This window comes from Acomys minous, assembly GCF_964271855.1.
Source record: "Acomys minous genome assembly, chromosome: 3".
In the NCBI taxonomy this organism is placed as follows: domain Eukaryota; kingdom Metazoa; phylum Chordata; class Mammalia; order Rodentia; family Muridae; genus Acomys; species Acomys minous.
The window spans coordinates 121424721-121444142 of NC_140485.1; positions in this window are offsets into that span (position 1 = coordinate 121424721).

Consider the following 19422-nt stretch of genomic DNA (forward strand, 5'->3'; position numbering starts at 1 on the left):
CTCTCTCTCTCTCTCTCTCTCACACACACACACACACACATACCCCAAAAAAGAAAAAAAAATCTTTCTTTTGATGGGTTCTTACTAATGACATTATCAACTTCATTTTTTGTTTGTTTGTTTCTTTGCCCTTTCTGAAACAAGGTTTCTATGTGTAGCCTTGGCTATCCTGGACTTGCCTCACAGAGATCTGCCTGCCTCTTCTGCCCAAGTGCTGGCATTAAAGGTGTACACCACCACGTCATATTTTTTGATCTGATACTGAAGATCCATTATGGTGAGTCTTCAAGTTTCATTTTCAACTTCCTCCAAAGCCACAGACATTTAGTGTTTTATGAAAGTGCATGACTGTACACATCTACTATGGCCCCCACTTTTAGGAAATTTTATCAGCTCTGTATCATCTCATATTATCTTTTTTTTCTTCCTTTTAATTTTTTTTTTTTTTTTTTTTTTTAGATAGTGTCTTACTAGGCAGTCCAGTCTGGTTTTGAACCCACCGTATAGCCTAGGTGGCCTTTAAACTCATGGCAATCCTCTTGTCTCAGCTTCCCAGTGCTGGGACTACAAAGATAATATACCACCCCTGGTTCCATATCTTTTGTTATTTTTATTATATCTAGCCTTTTCTGCGTCTTTCTCTTTCCTTCCTATGAGTTCTTGTAGACCAGAGGACAAACTAATTTTTTTCTGTATGCGCAGGACCAGTGGCTTCTAGGACCAGAAGGCTGTAAAATTTACCCATGTGAGCTACCCGTGGGGAGTATGAAGGACACCAGGAATGATGTGTTAGAATTACAAGTATAACCTGCTACTCTCATGGCCACTTAAGGAGAAAACACAAACTCCCATAGTACACTTCAGGTCTTCTGGGCTGTAGTCTCTACCTACCTCCCAGCTGTTTCTTTACCTAATAACCACTTTCTCCAGTACCACTTCATAAGGTATTTCATCTCTTCCCAGGAATCTCTGATGTTCTCTGATGGTTCCTGCCTCATCTGCTTGGCAGCTTCTCCTCACTCTTTTAGGATGCTCCTGTGCAAAGCTATTCAGAGGAGTTCCTCTCTCTCTTCTCTAAGATGAGATTAGAAGCTCCCTGAGGGCACGGATGCAGATGCCCGTCCACAGCAGAGTTGTTCTCTGTTACACCAGTGTACTTCCTGCCCAGCTGTGCACAGCTGGGCTAGATTGGAGGTCCCCAAGGTAAACACTGATCCTAATCACCCTGTATGAGTTTGGTAAATGTCAACTAAGTTAAGCTTTGAAATTGTCGTGGCTTTTAGGTAGCAATGAATTAAGCTGTTTTGTAATCTCACCCTTTATTCTTTGTTTAATATGTATTCTTGGGATCAGAAGTGCGTTTACATTTTAATAAATGTTACGCTACTGTTTATTTAAGTAAATATATCTTTAAATTACACTTTTATATGGTATGGAGGGTAGCATGTTTTTCTAGTTCTAGGACCTGTTGTTCTGCCCCTATCATTCCAGTTTTGAAACCATTTGATGGAATAGCCTGAATTTATTATCATTCTTAAGGAATGTCAATTCCCACAAAATATTTTGGGTATTTGAGAAAAAAAGATGTGAGTTCATGATTTTCAAGAAAACAAAGTGAAATTTCTCCTTGTGTCTTCTTGCCTTGATTTCATACAGCCTTCCAAATGCCTAACATGTAAGGAGGACTCAAAGTAGGATGAAATGGAGAGTAGCTTGTTTCTTATCAACAGGGCATGGGACGTTACATGTTCTGGAATTTAAATGAGAACCTATGCATTTCAGTCATACATTCTCCTTGTGACCCTGGACCTGGCTGGGACTGTAAAGTGTTACTCAATAGTCTGTGAGTTCAATTAAATGGAACACACAGTCTGTTCAAGGTATTGTGATAATCAGTGTGTGACCTCTGTTGTTTTAATCTTTAGCTCTGACAAAGATTTTTTAAAATAAGGTTTTTTCCCCCCCTTAAGATAGGGCCTCAATATGTAGCCCAGGCTAGCCTCAAAATCTTGCCAATCATCATGCCTCAGCCTCCCAAATGCTGGGATTAGGATATAATTCATCATACTTGGCTATGTAAGATATATTGACATTAGTGAATATCCATTGTCCAAAGCAATAGCTTTCAATATAATGTTTTATGTTCATATATAGCATAATCTTTGACTGTATTCACTTTGCAGTAAATCTGTGGCTTTTGTGTTTTTATTGGGATATAGTGCCAACATAAAACAAACCACCCACAGACCTTGTTGCCCCTAAACTTTGAATCTGTCTCTTATCAAAAATCACACACACACACACACACACACACACACACACAAATTCAAGAGAGCAAAGATGAGACACCAAACAAAGGGCTTTGTGTATTACTGTACCTGAGGAGATGACTGAATACTCAGGTCTTTAGGATTCCGGGCTGCTGTTCTGTTTCACTTTGGCCTCACTCACTCTTCATGCCTAGCTAACTATTCAGCTCACTAGTCTGAGCCCAATTAAAAAAAAAAAATGGCTCCCCAGACTTGCAAATGAAGAAACATATGTGACTGAGTTGTGGAAATCCTATGAAATTTAGTATAGAATATGTTTCTATCACATAGACTTAAGTATCCAAATAGAAACAAGGTAATGTTGATTTTGAAAATATTTTTTTAACTGCTTCTCAAACTCAACAGTTCATGCCAAAATGTATCTGCCAGTCCTAATGCAGTGCTTTTATAGGAACACTGGACATCCTGAATTGTTTTGAAAATGAGGGTTATTCTGTTACTAAAATGGCTAGTGAACATCTGAGGAAGGGCTCAAGAGAAAATTTTTTATTGGAATATCAACCAACATCCTCAACTATAGTATGCCAATCACTTACCTTGATGGATGGGATGTCAATCAACCACTCCAACCAGTGGAGTGGCCATCAGATGCCTCCATCACTTGTATACCATAAAGCCTCAGTATTTTTGAAAACCCCTGATATCTAAGTACACTGTTTTGACAACAATCAGCAAGAAAATTTCACATTGAAGATAGTTTGGAAAGGTGCTGTGGACATGGTGCTTTTAAACCCAGGCAAATGCCTACTTTTCAATATGGATCTTTACAAAATGAGCCAGGGTTTTAATTCAAAAATCCCAACTATACTGTCATAAATATGGCTGCCACATTTGACACTTTGTTGGCAGACATAGCAGAAAGATCACTCATAGTGAGCTGGGCAAAATGAACATAAAATATTAATCTCAGCATAATAAAAGCATTCGAATTTTATTGGACTGAATAATCTTAAATCACACTTGTACATGAGATTTCATTTTTACTTTATAATCCCCTGTGCTGATAATAAATACTCTACTCAGATGAAAACATTAACAATTTTATACTTTTTATAATCTATTTTTAGAAATTTGTAGTTATATATATTTGTATATATAAAACCATTGTGGCTTTTTAATTGAGTTTCACAGTATTGACATCTAGGGTTTGTTTGCTTGTTTGTTTTGTTTTGTTTTTCAAGACAGGGTTTCTCTGTGTAGCCTTGATTGTCCTGGACTCACTTTGTAGATCAGGCTGGCCTTGAACTCACAGTGATCTGCCTGCCTCTGCCTCCTGAGTGCTGGGATTAAAGGCGTCCACCACCACTGCCCTGCGACATCTAGTTTTCTTACTAAGAATTTATTTATAAAATGTTGTCGTACTGAGATGATGGCACATCTCAGTACTTGGGAGGTCCAGGCACCAGGATTGTGAGTTCAGGATCCCTCTGGAGAGTCCAAGGTCATCCTGGGCAACATGAGACTCTGCGTTGAAAAAAACAAAAGAATAGAGAGAGAATGAATTAGTAAAGTGTGAATAGTTTCTTAACTGGTTCTCACTTTCTCATGAAGATCTCTCTTCAGAACAGTTGAAAAAAATCAACAACAAAAAAACTACACTAGAAAGCAATTAATTCTCTGGGTCTAGTGGCACCCACCTTTAATCCCAGCACTTGGGAGGCAGAGACAGGCGGATCTCTGTGAGTTTGAGGACAGCCTGGTCTATACACATAGGGAATACTGGGACAGTCAGAGCTACACAGTGAGACCTTGTCTCAGGAAGAAGGAGGAGGAGGAAGAGGAGGAGGAGGAGGAGAACATTTCTAGAAAATTGATTCTTTCAACAGTTTCCTTCACCAATCCATACATTCACTTACTCACTCACTCACTCACTCACTCACTCACTCCCTCCCTCACTCACTCATGCGTACATGCGTACGTTCAACAGGATTAACTTACTCCCTATCAGGTGCACAGTGCTTGTTGCATTAGGTGCTGTAGGAGGATACAAAACAGCTTAATGCGTGACCTTCATCTTCAGAGAGACAGGACCTGGTGGTACAGAAGAGAAGCAAATGCCAAATGGTGACTCAACAGTGCCTGAGATGTCACAATGCTCTGTGTGACTATGTGTCAAGGGAATGGCACTGATGGTAAACAAATGCCTTGCGTTCCTCAGGAGAAACTACTGTGACCAAGGGAGGTTAGACAAGCCCTGGGAAGGTGGCCTGCTTCTACATCTGGCCTTGAAGGTGGGAAGCCTGGGGAGTTGGAAGGCATGATCCTCAGGAGGCTTTCCCCAATGCCGGGGAGTGGGAACAGGGTGCACCCCATTTTCCATTTTCCAAAGGGTTTGGAGCTTTGATTTTTTTTTTTTTTCTGTCCTGGACTCACTTTGTAGATCAGGCTGGCCTCGAATTCACAGGGATCTGCCTGCCTCTGCCTCCTGAGTGCTGGGATTGGGATTCAAGGCATGCGCCACCACACCTGGCATTTGATTTTTTTTTTCCAACTCCATATCACCTGCCAACACCATCTTGAAAAAGCAAAATATCAAAGCAAGCAGTGCCGTGGCCTGGGGAAGATGTGTAGGCCAAAGGGCTCACTCTGTGGGAAACAAGGGTTCCAAGCATTGGTAGATATTCCTTCGCTGCCTTTTCTTTCTGCTACCTTCCTTTATAAGTTTAAAAAAAAAAAAAGGAGGGGGGGCGTAAACCAGACAAACAAGAAAAGCAAAGATTCTGTAGCTTTGCTTCTCATGTGTTTGTTCTGGTTTTCTGTCTGTCCACAGAGCTTTCCTCAGTCTGGATGTCAGCGAAGGGCATGTGACTGTACTCTGCTCTCTATAGCCATGTCTGCTATGTCACTGAGACGCAGTCCCTCCCACCAGTCTTCCTTTTGCCAAATGTCTCCGTGTTTAACTTTCCTCCTCAAGCAGTCCACAAACCAAATTACTTTGTGATTTTAGTGGCTTCTCAAATATATAATCAATAGGCGAATTGATTAAAAAAAAAAAAACCTGCTCCCCACATTCTCAATTGTTCTACTTTAAAATGTGAGCTTAAAGATAGTACAGAGAGCTGGGCGTGGTGGTGCACGCCTTTAATCCCAGCACTTGGGAGGCAGAGGCAGGTGGATCACTGTGAGCTTGAGCCCAGCCTGGTCTACAAAGCAAGTCCAGGACAGCCAAGGCTACACAAAGAAACCCTGTCTTGAAAAACCAAAAAAGAAAAAAAAAAGAGTTTTGTTATTATAGTGCAGACATAAGCTATACTGGGCACCCAGGAAAGACAGCCTGCTTCCCCCACCTTGCCCCCCCCCCCACTAAATTGAACTTGCCTTTAAAGATAAAGCTGAACATTAGAAGCCTGTGCTGGCTCTGACCTTCAGACCTTTTTCTTCATGATATCACAGAATGAATCCTGCAATTGTGTGGTTTGTTTTTCTTCCCATGTGAATTACACTGCAGAGCCTCCATCTGTTTATGTCCACCCACCTCTCTGACTTATCGCGATCATTTGAGCTTCTATCCAGTTCTCCAAAGTGGGATGAACCACACCCAGTTTGATGTCATGACTGAACTTAATAACCATATTCTCTCTCATCATCTAAGTCGCTACTAAAAATAGCAATAGGGTAAGACCAACCTCTTTGGAATCCAATGAGGCATGCATCTCTGGGTTCACACTAGACCATTAGTAATTACTACTGGGAAAGGCCTTCTAATCGTTCCTGAGTCCACCAGATGGGGGTGGTTTCAGGATGTAGTTCCTTAATTGGCCAACCACAAACAAGACAAAGCCTGGACTGCACAACAGTCGCAACCATTTAAGATCGTTTCCTTATCAGTCTTATGCATCTGAGGGATAACATTTAACTCATGTATACATAAGATTTTTATTTTGAAATAAGTGTTTTTTAACCATATGTGGTGTATGTTCATGTATGTGTGTTTATAAGATTGCTTCTGAACTTTAGCGCTAAGATATTGAATTTTATTTTTTTAGAATTTCCCCCTTTTTCTTTCTTAAACCACAAGAGCAATTGTTTTTCTCACTTCACACACACCTCTCACCTTAAGTTTGCAGAGATAATTGCTAGTGATTCTGTGATGACTTCATTGAAATGTCATACCCTGGTGTTTGCCGGTAATTGTTTATTCATTCCACCATGGGGCTTCCAGGTCACAGATTAGCATACGCATTTGTGTATGATAATGATTTCCAATTTGTTGAGCGGAGTCATCTGAAACACTGAAAACACAAGGCTAAAAGCAATTTCTACGTCACGTTTGTCACTTAACTGGGAGAGACATGACAATTCAGAAAGAAAAACACAGAGGAAGGAAAGGTCAGTCATGCAGCTGAGACTTCCCTGGCAGCTAGCTGAATTGTTTTTTGGCACAACCTTTGGATGGCAGCCATTTAGACTCAGAGGCGATCCATTGTGGGGAGAGCCTTCCTGGGGATGTGGAATGTGGGAGTTTTGAGCCGAGGTCTGAGAAGTGAAAGGGGACTTACTAGGATGGTTGGGATGAGAGATATCATAGGTTTGTACAAAAACAGATTGTTCTCGTCTTTGTTCTGTGAAAGGGATTTTCAGTGGCTTCAGAAGGAATTCTGTGTATGAAGGGTATGTAAGGGGAGGCATGTTGCTTAAAGAAGACAGTCCTGTTTTACCTGGCTGCCAGACAAAAGAAACTTCTAGCCACATGAGATTGGTTGCGCAACTCCACTCCCCACGTCTTAGGATGAGAGCTCTTGCTAGAGACCAGTGTTTCTGGTGCTTAGATTCTAGAGGGACGTTTTCTATAAGCCACCTATACATATTTGTTGTGTGTCCTTTGAGCCCAATGATGGTTGTGGCTAATGTGCAGAGGTAGAAGTAGAAGACTGGCTGGGTTTTTGTTGTTGTTGTTGTTGTTGTTGCTTGTTTTGTTTTATTTTGTTTTGGCTAGGCCATCTACATGCTGTTAAGGAACAGGCATACTGAGGAGGCCCCGCCTATTTTTGTGATCTCTCTTTGCCCATTACTCATCCAGTCATGTCCATCCAGTGGCTGAGACTGAAACCTGACTGACACGATGTTATCTTCTCTACAGCCTGGGCTGGAGTCCTCAGTCCCAGAATGTCTCTGAGATGAGTCCATGATGGAATGGCCCACGGCCTCCAGGAAGCCCTGCTTGCAATAGGAGGCAATGGCATGAGTGGTATTCTTTTAACTTTCCCAACCAGCTCACAAGACTAGTTTACTGTACTTCCTGATAAGCAAACCTGGCCCCGAGGACATGACATTCCCGATGTCTAACCTGTAGTGAAGGAGGAGGGGACGTAGAGGCAGGGCACAGAATGCATAGAATTCAGTTAGAATGCCACGAGGTCTGGGCAGGCAGTCCTTGGTGTTAATGGATCACCAGTGGTGGGCAGATGAGGGTGCCGGGGATGTGAGTTGTGGCAAGGGAGCCCGGGGAATACCCGAATGTTTTCCATAACCATCTTCATGCCTCTTCCGTTCTCCTTCGTCTTCTACATATCTGACACTAAGCCTATAATAACGAGACTATTAAGTGTCAAAGCATTTTGCTTTGTACCAAAGATCTCTGAATGAAGCTACTGTTTATTGTATTCTTTGCTGGGTGAAAGGTTAAAAAAAAAAAGGGCATGCTTAAAAAAAAAAAACTAGCTCATTCAGGTTTTAATATAGAGCAGAACAAAACACAATGAAGAGTATTGTACATTAGCAGTCTCCATTTCCTGACGCTATCCCTTTGTAGCTTAATGTTCTTGCCATAAATTAAAAAGTAGAACTTCTAAACCTCAACCAGTATCTTCTTTTGTCTTTAAAATAATTTTTTTTCTTGAGTATTGAAAATTTCTAGACATTGGTATGTGGTAAAGTTTGAGCCTCGGCTGGTATAGGGCAAATTACCAAAGTGTGGTTGCTGAAGTCCAAATCTTGCTTACCTAACAAGCACACATGAGAAGCTTCTCTAGTGGGGTAATATATTCCATGGCGGATGCCAGGGAGAGCGAGGGGAATGTGTTATCCCATGGCTGATCAACCTACCTCTTTGATACCGGTTGGAAACAGAAGTTGAAACTTGCCACTGATTGCATAATTGATTCCTTCCATGCAATTTGTCCAATTACAAATTTTTCAGTGTGCTGATCATTAACATCTGGGTGAAGAATTTGGAGTTTTATTTAAACAGAATCTTTTTATTATTGAGTTCTAATAGTTCTACTGTGAAATGTAGGATTAGGCGCTTTCTTTTTTTTTTTTTTAATCTACAGTAGGAATAATAGTGTCACATACTATTTGTTGAAATGAAATTTCTTGTACTTTGCCATGAAGCTATGTGAATGTATTGATTTTTCAATTGTGAATGAACAGCCTCTTAATTTGGTATGGTGACAGACCCCATGAAGACAGGAACTAGTTTTGGAAGAAGTTACTGGTGACTATGAGGCTACAAGTGACTGCCTCTAGGTTATTCAGGGCTACTTTCTCTACTGCTTGGGGATGCTAGAGAGTTTGTTTGCAAATTACCACCTGAATTGGGCCTTCTGATGACAAGCTCTGCCCAATTCCTCGGCACAAGTGTTGTTTCTGATTACAGTTTATATGCACTAATATTTCATATGGCATGGACATCAAGGCCTGGAGTGAGGTGCAGTGAACAATGGTTTCCAATGAATGTAATTTCATATTAATGTACAACAGTCCTTTGGAAGTACCTTTTGAGCATATTTAACAGTTTGGTGCACATTGTGGATGGCAAGTGTGTGTTAGGTGGTGGTCCTCTTGTGGTAGACTGGATGTGATTCCAAGCATCCACATGATGGTTTACGCCACACAACCATCTGTAACTTCAGTTTCAGGGAACCCAACATCCTTTTATGTTTCCCATGGACACCAGGCATATACATGGCACAGGCACATACATGTAGGCCAAAATACTCATACATATACTATAAAAATCATTTAATCTACGGCCAGGCATGGTGGTACATGCCTTTAATCCCAGCACTTGGGAAGAGAGGCGGGCAGATCTCTGTGTGTTCTAGGCCAGCCTGGTCTACAAAGAGAGTTCCAGGACAGCAAAGCTATTACACAGAGAAACTCTGTCTTGAAAAACAAACAAACAAAAGCAATCTTTTAAGTTTTTTTTTTTGTTTGTTTTTTGTTTTTTTTATGCTTTAAGATTGAAGAATTGCTTTAACACACCGGGAAGAATGAAGTCCTTGGTGAGTGCCTGGATATAGATGCAAAACCTGCCTGAGCCTCAGGGTACTCTGCAGAAAAGGGGAAGAGTATGCTCATGTCTTCTTTGAGGTCATTCAGGCAAGAAAATAAAGGTACACATACATTTAATTAACAGAAATTAAGTTTCTCACTGTTCTGAAGTCTGGAAAGACTATAAGATCAGAGTGCTGGCAAATTTGGTGTGGGCTACTCTCCGCTTCTAAGATAGTGTCTTAATGTGAAAGGAACAGAAGAGACAAAAGGACTTAGCTAGTATCACACAAACGCTCCTGTGTGGAGCATACATGTGCGTGCAATATTCATGGAGGTCAAAGGCTAATGTGTCTTCATTAACTCTCCATCATATATTTTGAGATAGTCTCTCACTGAACCCAGAACTTACTGATTTGGCTACACTGGTTGGCCAGCAAGCCCGAGGGGTCCTCTTATCTCCACCTCCTTAAGTGCTGGGATTAGAGACATGTGTTATACCTGGACTTTTACATGGGTTCTGGAGATATGAACTCAGCTTCTCATGATTGGTGGCCAGTATTTACTACTGAGCCATCTCCACAGTTCCACGCTCCAATGTCTTTATAAAATCATCAATACACTCATCCAGGAGATCTCTCATTTCCTAGTCAACTCATGAAGGCCACGTCTCTTCAAGAGTTGCGTTGAGATTGAGTTTCAGCATGAATTTTGGGAGAGGCATAAGCACTGAAATGGCAGTTAGAAAGAGACTAATACAGTGCTGTCCTTGTAACAGTCACACACGGAGTGGTGCTCTGTCTGGGCTGGCTCCTGACAAGCCTGCGAGCTGACTGTTGAATTTCCAGAAAGCTCTTGTGTAGGTTGACATGAGTTCAGCGCCTTAAATCAGTTATGGCGAAAGTACAAATCAGACTACCCCGCCTCCCCCAGAGAGTTGGTTGTTGAACATTTAAGAGCATAGTGCGGATAACAAGTAGTCTTTCCTCTTGCCAAGTCCCAAATTATATTAGGGCCCTCCTAGCCTTTTAAAACAAACCGTATAAAATTGAAAGTGATCCTATAAAGAGGATTAAAGTAATCACAGTGAAGTTCAATGGCTTTCCATATTATGGCCCAGAAAAGCTGTCAGAGCCCAGGGAGACTGTTGTTGACACCCTATGGAATGGTGAGTGCTCTGGTTTTTAAGGGATTCTGTTGGCTTTTTATAGTGTTTTTCCTCTTTGTTGTCTTGCCTTAGTCAATAATGCTTGACTTCAATAACCCTGCATCACTTATAAGTTTTTTTTTTTCATCATTTGTTAATCAGAAAAAAAAATGAGCTGTGAAAAGTATGTAGAGAGTTAAAGTAACTGACTCCCAATTAAAGAAAACTTGGCATGGGATATGTAGATATTTCTCAGTGGAAATACAATTAGCCAGTAGGGACAGGAGAAGACACTTGGTTACTCACGAGGAAAATGAAACTCAGAACTACTGTGAGGTACAACCCTGCCCATTAGGATGTAGTTCAATCAAAAAGCCCACTGATGACAAACAGTAACAGCGGTGTGAAGAAATTGGAATCTCATATCTGTATAGAAGTAAAAAAAACAGTGTGGACATTCATTGAACAACTAAATCCAATGCTATTGCATGACCAGCAACTGTACTACTAGGTAGACGTGCATGAGAAATGACGGAGGTGAAGCCACAGATCCCTTTATAGGAACGTGTAAGACAGCATTATTTGTAATAGCCAAAAGGCAGGAGCAATCTAAATGTCCATCACCTTAAGTGGATAACGAACATGAACCCTACATCTGTATCTTCTTCCCCTACCCTCCTCAGTGTCCAGATTACAGTGGGTATCATCAAGTCCTATTTAGACCAGGGAGCGTTTCCATATAGGAAGCTGACTGGAGATTGCTTAGGGAAAGGATGAGGTGGCAGGGTGCACTGGGGCTTCATTCTGAAGTAACGGAAATGATCTAACATTGGCTGTGATGTTGGTTGTACATATCTTTACATGGATAAAGGCCACTGAATTGTACACTCTAATCGCCGAATTATATGCTAAATGAGTTAGCACTTAAAGCTGTCTTCTTTTTGTTCAATTCTATGTTCTTGTGAGTTTAGAATTGATTTTCAGGCTGCACGTATGATCTCAATCTAAGAATATATTCTTAAGCAATGAATACATTAGTCAACTTAAAATCAAGGCAACCTGAAAGGGCTCATCTCAAAGGGAAGTACATGGATATTTGGTCTAGCTTTCTTTTTGTCTGTATGCTACAGAGAGGCTATCTTAGATTAATAAGGCCCATCTAGGGGTCAGGAAGATGGCTCAGTTGGCAAAGTGCCTCTGTGTCCGTACAAAAATCTGAGCTCAGACAGCTAGTACCTAGCACCCATGATAAAATTGGGCGTGGTGGCTGCACCAGTATCCTTAGAGTTGGAAAGGCAGACAGGCAGATACTGAAGTTCACTGGCCAACCATTCTTGTTGAATTGATGAGCCCCAGGTTCAGTGAGAGAGTCTATCTGGAACCAAACCAAACCAAAATAAAATGAAAGAAAAAGGGAGAGAGTGGTGGAAGAAGACCTCTGGCCTCCATATGCATACACACATACATGCACATACATGTACATACACACAAATATACATGTATAACATCCATTCGTTTGCATTATGTAGAAAAGCCTTAATCATCCTATTGGATAGTGATAGGGTTGATAAAAATTTCCCCACTCTGTAGGTTTAACATTTAACATGGTGATTTAATAATTCATGAACAGGTTTTGTCGCTGATTTGGTTTGTTTTTATTTTAGTTTTTTGTTTTGTTTTGTTTTGTTTTGTTTTTGACACAAAGTCTCATTTTGCTGTTTCACTCTGGCTGTCCTGGACCTCGCTCTGTAGACCAGACTAGCTTAAAATATAGAGATTCACCAGCATCTGCCTCTTGAGTGCTGGGATTAAGAGCATGGGCCACCACTTCCTGGATTCATAAACAGTTTTAAACTCTACAGACTCTTTACAGGATGAATGAGGGTGTGGGGAGGGATGACAAATTGACCTTTACCTGTTGTTATTGGTAGAGCAAAAGATAAGTGCAAAGAGGTAACCTAAAAATAGCAAATGATCCAACAGCCATGTGCACTTATGTACTTGGGTTTTATTTGGAGAGTGATTTTACGCTATTTTTGGTGCAGAGTGGAGAACTGAAGACACTTGTGTAAACAGTGACCCTGGCCAGTGACTTACCCTTGATATAATGCTTTCTTGTGGTGCCAGCACTCCCCAAAACGTTCTGCTTCTCATACTTTGCAGAATTGCTGGGAAAATATTACCTTGTGCCCCCTTTGAGAAAGAACCTGCATACTTAAAGAGGGAAATATTTGTGTCACTTGGAATATTTCATTAAACTCAGTTACCTCCCTGAAAAAGAATCTATGACGTAAAGGTGAGCCTATCCCCTGTAGAATATGTAAATGCCACTTGCAAGATTTAAAATAAAAAGGAAAGGAAGGAAGGAAGAAAGGAAAGAAATAAAGAAGAAAGAAAATGTGTGCTTTGTTTCTTGTATGGTAAAATTTAATTTTTAGTGTCGAGTAACACTATTTTTCCATTAGCATTCAGTTTGTTCTTGTGTGGTGATTGTGTGTCTGTGTGTGTGTGTGTGTGTGTGTCTGTGTGTGTGTGTGTGTGTGTGTGTGTGTGTGTGTGTGTGTGTGTGTTTCAAGATAGGGTTTCTCTGTGTATGGGCCTGGCTGTCCCTGGACTCTGGCCTCAAATTCACAGAGATCTGCCCGCCTTTGCCTCCCAGAGTGCTGGGATCACAGGCATGATTCACTGCGCCCAGCTGTTTCTTGTGTTTTATTGCCCATTATTCTTAGTTTATTTTTGTTTACCATGGAGCTGAAAGATTAGATTTCAGGAAGAAAAACAAAGGGGAAGAAAAAAGTCTTTCTTGAATTCTACACCTCAGCAATTGCCTGAACATAGTGAGTACGATGCATGGGTTAAGAAATACTATTTCAACCTAGATGTCCCTGAGTCAAAGAATGAATAAAGAAACTGTGGTGCATTTACACAGTGGAATACTATTCAGCTGTTAAAAATGAGGAAATCTTGAAATTTGCAGGCAGATGGATGGAACTAGAGACAATCATCCTGCGTGAGGTTACCCAGACCCAGAAAGACATGCATGGTATGTACTCACTTATAAGTGGATATTGGGCCAAAATCGATCTCCTCTGAGAGACTCCATCCAGCGGAGACAGATACTGGGACTCTGGGCAGAGTGCTGAGAGTGGTAAGGAAGAGTTGAGGGGAGGGCGGTGGAAGGTCCAGGAGGGAGCAGGCACTCCTCTGTGAGACCATCAGGACTGGTGGGTGGATCTTTACACAGGGGGGCCTGCACAAACTGATGCACCAACCAAGGACTACATGCAGAGAACAAAGGGTCCCTGTCCAGATCTAACTGATGGACAGCTGATTATCTACATAGGGGAGGGCGGAGGGGGCACTTCTGCTGAACTTCCGACATGCCACAATTTGGTCACTGCCCCTAGGCAAGATGGCCTTGTGGGCACACAAAGAAAGGGGATGCAGGCTATCCTGACGAGACCTAATAGGCTGTGGCTAGACAGTAGGTTAGGAAGGCCTCCCCATCAGAGGTCTAGGGGAAGGAAATAGTGCAGAAGAGAGAGGGAGGACAGGCATAGGAAGATAAGAGTGGGCAGATAACAATCGGCATTAAGGTGAATAAATTATAATTAATTAAAAAATACTGTTCCTTAGCTGGGCATGGTGGCACACGCCTTTAATACCAGCACTTAGGAGGCAGAGGCTGGCAGCTCTCTGTGAGTTTGAGGCCAGCCTGGGACAGCCAGGGCTATTACACAGAGAAACCCTGTCTCGGAAAAAACAAAACAAAACAAAAAAAAACCCCAACCCAACCCAACCCAAACCAAATCAAACCAAAACAACAACAACCTCCCCTACAAACAAAACAAAACAAAACAAAACAAAACAAAACAAAAACTTGGGCCCAACACGGCAAGAGGAGAACTAGCCACCAGCACAACCGTCTTCCACAATGTTTCTTGCTTGCTATACACCTGTCACTTGTGTAGTCCTCAGCCTAGTGTGAAATGTCATTTTCTCAACAAGCATTGGATTACCAGAATGTACTTTGAATTGTGGGACAGGATCTTGTCTGACCTCCATCAGATGGGTGCTGGGTCTCTGGAAGCCTGGCCTTGGCTGTATCGCCCTCCCAACAAGCACAATAGCCTCTCTGAGCTAAGCACTTGCGGAAGAAGATAAAGAGTAAAGGGGAGGGGAGGCCTCATTCTTCCTCGTATCTAAGGATAGACTGTCTCTTGAAAAAGATTAAAGGAGCATGTGCAATCATTCGGAAGCAGAGAACCTTCAGGTTCACCTTGGGTGACTCTTTAGCACTTGCCTTTGTTTCATCAGCAATGCCATACAACATCAGTGTGAGATCTCGGTGAATCTTTCTGGGCTGGGAAGAAGAGAAGAAAATTATTGAAAGGGGTTATAAAAATATTTATTGGATTCTATGTCTATTCCTTTATTTCTTGTTTGGGCATCTATATGCAGTTTAGGATTGAATCCTGATCCTCCTGTGCCCACCTCTCCAGTGTTGGGATTGCAGGCATGTACCAGCATGCTCAGCTTTATAATATGTATATTATTATTTCCTGGTTAATGCTGATAAAAAAAATAGCTACCATATATAAGAAGTGAGGCAGGATTTCACAGCATCCAATAATAGAAGGAAATTCAGTTTATCTTTGACATTACTTAACAGTTTCTGGTGTACTTACAGCTAAGTTGCAAAAATTAAGATAGCTTCTCACCTTTATGGAAAAAAAAATCTAACTTTGTATGTTATCTTTCTATGTTCAAATTATTTTGAACTTTAGAATTTCTTACATGAAATGTTGTTTCTGTCTTCCCACTACTTATAAATATTTTTCATATATATTATAAATTGTTTCTGTTTTTACCACTTCCATAGAAGTCAAGTGATTTGGAGGCTGACGAGATGGCTCAGAGGTTAGGAGCATTTCCTGATCTCCTAGAGCAGTGGTACTCAATGTGTGGCTCATCCTTTTTGGAGTCTAATGACCCTTTCACAGGGGTCAGATATCAAATATATACATTACATGTCATAACAGTAGCAAAGTTACAGTTATGAAGTAGCAATGAGAACACTTTTGTGATTGGGGTCACTACAACATGAGCAAGTATATTAATGGGTGGCAGCATTAGGAAGGTGGAGAACCACTGCTTTAGAGGGTCAGGTTTGTTTCCCAGAACCCGTGTCAGGTGGCTTATAACTGCCTGGAACTCCGTCTGCCCATACGTGTGACATGTTCTCCCCCACCTCTCTCTATCCCTCCCTCCCCTTATCTCCCACAAATAAATAAAAATATTGAAAAGAAGGTGATTTTAGGAACCAGGTGTGTGTGGTGGCACACTCCTTAATCCCAGCATTTGGGAGGCAGAAGCAAGTGGATCACTGTGAGTTCAAGGCCAGCCTGGTCTACCAAGCTAGTCCAGGATAGCCAAGGCTACACAGAGAAACCCTGTCTTGAAAAACAAAACCAAACAAACCAACAACCAAAAAAGGTGATTTTAACTAAATGTTAAATAGCGATATCTAGAAGCAAGAGGTTTGTTTCCCTCCTGACTAGGAGGCCATATTAGGAGCCATAGTCCCTTGACTCAGACATGTATTTAATATACTTTCACTATATCAAAGAATGAGTTTCACTGCCACATTGTTTTAAAAATTACATTTATTTCTTTATTGTGTATATATGTGCACATGTGCCATGACATACATGTAGAATTCAGAGGACAACTTTTAGGATTTGATACCTATTACCATGTGGGTCCTTGAGACCAGTTCAGGCCTTCAGGCTTATTAGCAAGCATTTTACCCAGTGAGCCACCCCACCAACCGTCATTGTGATATTTGTATACAAATGTACCTTATTACTTGGATGATATTCCTGTGCCATTGGTATCTATAGTGGCATCAGTATATTTTGTTTTATATTTTTGAAATTTAAGAGTATTTGCTTGTATTATTTCTTTTTCAAAACAAAACAAAACTTCATTTAAAACGATGCACAGATTTTCATTAAGATGTCTTCTGAGAGCCTGACTCCAACCCAATTAAGGTAAGCATGAATTCAGAACTCACTCAAATGCCTGAGACATTGCAGTTGTTATTTCCAATGAGCATTGTTTCATGCTTGTCTGCTCAGAGCTTTGTCTGCCACTCCTTTGCTCAATTACCAAGTTTGGATCCTATGTCTTTCACATGTGTCTGTGTAGACTTTGTGAAACAAAATAGTTTTGTGTAGTCAGCAAATTCCAACACCTTGTTATTTAGTCCATTTTCAAGGGTGTTAATAAAATCCTGGAGAACACTACTTTTATATTGATTGCTGACACCCCACTATTAACTCCTTGCCATGTTGAGAGCTGGTCATTTATTCTTTCATCCCCTTCTATCTCTTAACCCACAGTTAACTCATGATTGACAGCCCTTTACCTCTTACCCAGTGTTTGTCGAGTTCCCTTAATAGTCTCTTGTGGGAGACTTTATCAAAAGCCCTTTGAGAGTCTAAGTAAATTACATCCACTACTTTCTCTTTATCCACCATTCTGTTCCCCCTATAAAATCCTGCATTAAATAAGCTGAAGGCACATAAAGAAGTAACAAATTACAAATGTTCTCTTAGTTCTGTATTTACTAGTGTATTATCTATGGATACTGCTTCTTTCCTTAAAATTACTTTTTTGTTTGTGTCAATTCTGGCCTACCACTGAGCTTTGACAAGCTATATTCTTCAATGCCTATCAATGACATAATGCAACTGTTACGACTTTTGAGATACTTTTCAAAGTATCTCAAAGTAAATAAATCCCAGTGGTTGGCTACTTCTGTATGCAACTTTCTTAGTAACTTTTACTTATTTACCAGCTTGTCACAAATTCCAAAGAAGTGAGGTTTCTTTCCCAATATTTCTCTAATGTTTTGGTTTGGTTTGATAGATAAGATATGCTTTCTTGACTATTTTCTGGGAAAATATTTGCTGTTGTATTCACTCTTCTCCAGTAAGTCTTCACCTTAAACAGAAAGAAAGAAAAAAAAAAAGACAAGAAAAGAAATGGAATTAAAGACAATGTGTACACATGATAAACGACATACCCAAAGTGCTCCTTTGGTGTAACTGCAGATTTGATCTTGATGGTGCTGTCAATGGTGGATGCTCCTCACTGTGGTGAGACCATTGACCATAGTGGAAACACAAAGCCCACTGAGGAGTGCTGTGGTTTGGATGAGTTCTGTATCCCAAGGGTGTCTGGCTTAGTGGCTTGGTCCCCAGGCATTGGTGCATATATGTAGTTTTTGTAATGCTGGAAGGTGCTATGCAGACCACTGGGGGTGGGTGGGGGTGGGGGAAAGCCATCCATTGTCTTACCCAGTAGCAAACCTTACAAACTGCAGTCCTCATGTGCCAAGCAAGACTTGCCTATTGGTGTAGTAGAGGGGCACCAACTGTGGGTGAGTAGCTGCTTGCGATTGGGTCTCAGTCTTGCTTCACAGCGGGGATTTCACACCAGGTATTCTCAACTTACTCATAAGCTCATATCTGGGGAAGTTCTGGGTCCAAGCAGAGAAACTAGTGGTGTTAATTGCTAAATGGGCTTTATACGCCTGTTGAGTTACCTTCTGGATATCTGTTTATGCCCACGGATCAGTGCTGCGGTCAGCTTCTGACACACAAGCTTCGTTTTGCATTTGGTTGGTTCTTACTCCAAGGCCCAGGTAGCTTGGTAGAAGAGGGGTCAGAAAGACAGCTCAAGAGCCAGAGGATGCGTTGTGAAATGCTGTCCTTTGAGGGTGGTATTTGGTGTTGCCCGTCTAAACCCTCAGCAACCGCACAAGACCTACACAAGATTGGGCTGGTCAGTTGTCCATCAAGGAAGGGGGCAGGGCATCATGAGGCCTTTGCCGGTAAGTTGGCCTGGGCCCTGTAAACAACTCTAAATTAAACTCAGTGAGTCATTAGAGACAAAAGCAAAACAAAAACCCACCTGAAAGTGGAAGAGGAACTAGTTAGAAAAAGAAAGAGGATCAATGGGAGGGAAAGGGGACAAGAGTGAGTAACAGGTGAATACGATCGAAGTGCGTTATGGATGAGAATCTCATACGGAAACACATTATTACATATAATATATGCTAAGGAGAGGGGGGGAAAAAGGAGGTGTTTCCTAGTGGGAAGTGGTTAGACCACTGGCAGCACATGACAGCAAAAGAATCTCTGTTCCTATGAGAGTGAGTTGTTATAAAAGCCATCTGGACCCCGGACTTTGTTTCTGGCTTTGCATTTTGGCATACAATCTTTCTGTCTTATACACGTGGTGCCGGTCACCCGTGAGGTGATAGAGCCTTGCCAGAGCTGACGCTCTGATGCTCACTTCCCATAAACAGCAAGCGATATAAGTGTCTTTTCTTTACAAAGTATGGTGCCACTGGTGTTTTCTTCAAGTAATACCGGAGAACTAATATAGGAAATTACATACTGACATTCACGTTTACACAACTTCTGTGACTCACAGCTAGCTATTGTTAGTATTTGATTGTAGAATCAAATTTAGTATTTAAGAAGCATCATTTGCCTCGAGCCACGGTGGAGCATGGTACCCACCCTGGGTTAAAAATCTGAGCTTTCAGAGTGGCTTTGCCTTCACAGCCCCTGTGTGTTCTCTCATACTGCCGTTGTGCGTTTCTGTTCCTTTGAGCTGTACGTGTTAAAGATTTTAGCAATTAAAAAAAAATTATTT